At 40.5% G+C, this 5,314-nt stretch overlaps 1 non-coding gene across 1 annotated transcript; it reads left to right on the forward strand.

Moving 5' to 3' along the window:
- The first annotated feature begins 4,521 nt into the window (after positions 1-4,521).
- Positions 4,522-4,594, forward strand: TRNAF-GAA (transfer RNA phenylalanine (anticodon GAA)). Its single transcript has one exon. It is a non-coding gene; the product is annotated as a tRNA-Phe (tRNA).
- Positions 4,595-5,314: the final 720 nt, after the last annotated feature.

Consider the following 5,314-nt stretch of genomic DNA (forward strand, 5'->3'; position numbering starts at 1 on the left):
AGGCCAAGGGACACTTTGTTCCACTGTGTGAAAGACATGACATCAAGGCCATTAACTAGGTCATGTTCACCACAACCAAACCTGCATTTAGTATGGACAATCCACAATGAGTAGAGACACCCATAATAGTAAACATGCTTCTAAAAGGTACTTCATCTGCTTTCTAGGAGTAAATTATATTCTGGGGGAAATCTGGAATCTCCTAGTGTGAAGGATATATGGGCCTTGAATCAGATTCCTGCTCAGGTGGTGGAATGGTCCCGTGGTTCAACTTTGACGCCCAGACAATTCTGGTCCATCCCACTGTTCTCTCTTGGAGCTGGGGGCAGGAGGATCTGGGAGCCTGCAGGTTTATGAGGCAGCGCCCAGGCAGGAAAGCAAATGGGGCCATGGCACCTGTGTCCCCAGTGTGAGCAGGCTCAAGACCACAGCAGGCAGGGCCTGCCCTGTAGGTCTCAGCTTATACCCGCACCGCTGCCTGGACTAGCCTGGAGCAACCTGGCCAGGTCTCCCAGGGGATCCCTACTATGGACTGATGCACTGGAAGAACACAAACAGGAATATGAAGCAGATGGAAGGAAGCTTTGTGAAGAGTACCTATTAATACGTGAACGTCAGAATTTCTAATACTTGATATGCCATGAATTAATTCCCTCGGCTGAGGGTGTGTCATAATTAATAAATTAGAGTCTCGGGTCTTTGCCTCCTAGAGCCAATGTTTCACTTGCTTTGGAATAAGTGGAATGGCCAACCACATAGGGAGAGAAAGCCTCTCTGGATACATTTGTAAAGAAAGCCAATTTGGAAAAGAAATCCCAAACATTATGGTTGTTAAAAGTGTAACACCACTGTGACTTACCCCGAGGAAAACCGCTTCTGGGAAACAGTCTGATAGGAGCAAAACTGTTCAAGAGAAATGTCATAGACTTGAGGAGAAGGTTTGTTTTAAAGACCCTTAGTCCTTCATTCTGACTTTTTTTTTTTTTTTGGAGTTTCATTTTGGTAAAAACTGTTTTCCCACAACATTCAAAGGTTTGTTAAAAAATGTTTGTCATTTTATTTTTCATTCAAAAATTCAGGCCTCTCGAACTCTAATGTCTGGTATCCATAGCTTGAAGGTATCCTGACGTAGAATGCTTTAGTTTTATATTCCAAAGAAACATTTAGAAATGATCCTAGGCCTCACCAGGAGCTGAAGCAAGGTTCTATTATTAAAAAATATATTTTTCTACCAAACTGTTGTAGAAAGAAATGGTAACTACAGTGATTATCTCTGATTATCAGACCCCTAGTTTTGGACAAAAGACTTGGGCACTTTGGAAAATGTTTCATATCCCCAAAGTACCTGAATATTAATCAGGAGGTTTGCCATTTGGGACAGAAGTGTGCTTCTTTTCTTCTATAAAAATATACTGGACAAAACAAAGGGATTAATAGAGAGTCAATCCTTGAAATTAAAAATAAAATCTGAAAAAAAATTAGAATTTTGTCTTTAGCTTCACATCTTCTATTACTCCCAATACCACTATCACTGGATACTTATCTTGTACTCTTAATATATATGACCTGGCTTAATCTCCTTCTTTACTCTGCATTGGGTACTGTATTAGTTTACTGGGGCTACCATAATGAAATAGCATAGGATGGATCTCTTACGTGACAGAAATGGATTTTCTCACAGTTCTGGAAGCTGGAAGTCCTAGATCAAGGTGCAGGTGGGGTTGGCTCCCTCTGAGGGCCTCTCTCCTTGGCTTGCCAATGGCTGTGCTCTAGTCACTTTGTCACTGGTCCTTCTTGCAGGAGCACCCTGGAGTCCCTTCTTATAAGGACACCAGTCAGAGGGGATTGGGGTCCCACTTTGTCAGCTTCATTTTAACTTAGTCATGTCTTTAGTTGTCCTCTCTAAATAGAGTAACATGTCGAGGTACTGGGAGTTAAGATTTCAACATCTGAATTTTGGGGGCATGGACAATTCAGCCCATGACAGGTGTCATCTCCATTTTATAGATGAGGAAACTGAGGGCCAGGGAGACGAGTCCCCAGATTCTTACTACACTGATTCTACCTAAGTATCTAAGAAAAATGATGTTAGATTCAGTCTCCTATTTCAAATCACATAGAAACTATTTTAAACCAATAGTGGAATTTAGCTACAACCCTACCTTCCCTATTTATTGAGTTTATAGGTTTTTAAATTATTTAGGGTAAAAGAATCTGAGACTTGAACTCATCAAAGATAACTTAGCTTCAAACTGTAGAATTCACTGGAAGCATAAAATAAAGCATTTAAGGTATCAGAATTTCTAATATTATACATTCCAATATTATACATTCTAATATTGTACATCCAGTTAGCTTTTTAATAGATATATATTTTTTTCTTGTTTCTTTTTCCTATGCTTATGAAGCCATAATGATTCTTGTTCTGCCTCTTACTAGCCATGTGACTTGGGGCAAGTTATTTAATAGCGTGGTGTGTTAGCTTCTTCATTCATAGAATAGTGATATTAATAATTTCTGCAGTTGAGGGTTGTTATAAAAAGCAAATGAGTTAATACATGTAAAATACCTAGAGTTGCTCCTGGCATGCAGAGTAAATACATAATAAGTGTGAACAAATATCATTATATTATCTATGTACACATATATGCACATATACCATCTTGTTTACAAAAGCAGGATCAATACACTCTACCGGTATCAATCAATATATTGTTTCCCACTCTTCTTTGTCCTGCTTGGACATACTGTAGCTCCCCTAGAACACTATCTCCTTTGCCAGGTGGCATAATTTTAGGCTTTGCTAATAGAGAGCACTGGAGAGACAGCACAAGCATGGTAGGGGAAGGGGTTTCTCTTTCATTGAAAAGCACAGCAAAACCAAAATAATCCAGTTTAAAAAATGGCAGAAGACATGAACAGACATTTTTCCAAAGAAGACATACAGATGGCTGACAGACACATGAAAAGATGCTCAACAACCCTCATCATCAGGGAAATATAAATCAAAACTACAATGAGATATCACCTCACACCTGTCAGAATGGCTGAAATTAACAACACAGAAAACAGCAGGTGTCGGTGAAGATGCGGAGAAAGGAGAATCCTCTTGCCCTGTTGGTGGGAATGCAAACTGGTGCAGCCACTCTGAAGAACAGTATGGCGTTCCTCAAAAACTAAATAGAACTACCCTATGATTTAGCAAGCCCACTACTAAGTATTTACCCAAACCATACAAAAATACTAATTTGAAGGGACACATGTGCCCCGATAGTTATAGCAGCCTTATCAACAATAGCTAAATTATAGAATGAGCCCAAATGTCCATGGACAGATAAATGGATAAAGAAGAGAGGGTATATCAATATACAATGGAATATTACTCAGTGACAAAAGAGAGTGAAATCTTGCCATTTGCAATGACGTAGATGGAATTAGAGGGTATTATGCTAAGTGAAATAAGTCAGTCAGAGAAAGACAAATGCCATATGATTTCACTCATATGTAGAATTTAAGAAACAGAACAAATGAACATAGTGGGGAAAAAAGAGAGGCAAGCCAAGAAACAGACTCTTAACTATAGAGAACAAACTGATGGTTACTGAAGAGGAGGTGGGGGGGTGGGTTGAATAGGTGTTGGGGATTAAGGAGGGCACTTGTATGTAAGTGATGAATCACTAAATTCTATACCTGAAATTGCTATTACACTGAACGTTAACTAACTGGAATTTAAATAAAAACCTGGGGGGCGGGGAAGGAGAAAAGCACAGCTGCCAGGGGCTTGCAGAAGACCCACCAGGGCTTACACTCCAGGGAATTTTGTGGGCACCCTAGTGGCCAGCCTCCTGCTCAGCAGCCCCCACTTGCTGACCGCAGACGAGCTCTGGTTTCTGACACCCCAAAGAACTTCTCTACCATCAGTGCCAGCTACCCCAACGTACTGTGTTTTCTTGGGCTTGGTTAGGACATGGGCCTCCTTGGAAGCCCATTACTCTGCTACCACTTCATCCATCAGTTTACTTCATCCATCCTGTTCCCTTGGTTTGTGTCTGCCATCTCCCCTTCACGGTCTCCTCAGAGCTGTCGTCTTCAGCTGGTTTCTAATCCTGGCTATATCTACGTGTCTATGGGAACATGGCTTTTATGGAGGTTGATACTTCATTAAATACTTAAGTGGACCATGCTGCCATTTTTCTAGAAATTAATCATATATTAGATGGAAATGCCAACTAAAGACGTTTTGTTTTTGTTTTTGTTCTTGTTTTTTGCTTTTTGACACGAGAAGAGCTCATGATATATTTTTAAATGGGAAACACAGATTGCAGGGCAGTTAGGAACATAACGGAGAAAAGTGAAATTATTTATTACTTCAAGCTTAGAAACAGGGACCTTGCTTCATCACCTCTGTGCTATTTGTTAAATGTCTAACTCCAGCTGAACCTGGATATTGACATTTTTTTTTTACTGTTGTAAAACAGATATTATTCCCTTATAGTTATACAGGAAAAGCTGCCAGAACAAGCTGAAATAGCTCAGTTGGGAGAGCGTTAGACTGAAGATCTAAAGGTCCCTGGTTCAATCCCAGGTTTCAGCAGTGTTTTTGATGCTTATGCTAAATGTACTTTTTGGCAGCCTTAACCAAAATATAAGCTGTAAAGGGAATATTAGGCTCTCATGTGGATCTCTGGGGCGGATCATAGGCTTTTCAGGGAGGGGTGGTATCAGGAGTCTTGGGGGGGGGCTTTTTATATAAACCCACTGGCACTGTTGTACTTCCTGACTGTAATAGTAATAGCTGACTTATCTAGAGTACTTGCTAAATGTCAAGCTTTCTTCCAAACTTTATGTAGTAACTTATTTAAAATGGCCACTAATGGGCACCTGGGTGGCTCAGTCAGTTGAGCCTCAGACCTTTGGTTTGCTTAGGTCGTGATCTCTGAGGTCAAGCCCTATGTCAGTGTCCACGCTGGGGTGTGCAGCCTGCTTAAGTGTCTTAAGTGTCTCTCTCCCTCTGTCTCAACCTCCACCACCTCTTAAAAATATGGCACCTAAAATTCTCAGTAACTACTTGTTAAGTAAACAAAGTTTGTGCCTGATGCCTGGAATGTGGTAGGTATACAGTTACGATTTTTACTTTGACCATCATTATTATTTCTATTGGCTAGGAGCTTCAAAAGCTAGAACTAAGAGATGTAAGCTATTTCTTCTTTTTGGGGGGGCGGGAGGGTGGCTCACACATCATTTGCAATTGATATGAGTTATTTCTAAGGACCTTCACCCTGCCATCTGATAAGGCAGTATTAAAGGTCATCAT

The sequence above is a fragment of the Eumetopias jubatus genome, unplaced genomic scaffold (assembly GCF_037043125.1).
Source record: "Eumetopias jubatus isolate StellerSeaLion01/CBP00866 unplaced genomic scaffold, mEumJub1_p1.0 scaffold_3, whole genome shotgun sequence".
Classification (NCBI taxonomy): Eukaryota; Metazoa; Chordata; class Mammalia; order Carnivora; family Otariidae; genus Eumetopias; species Eumetopias jubatus.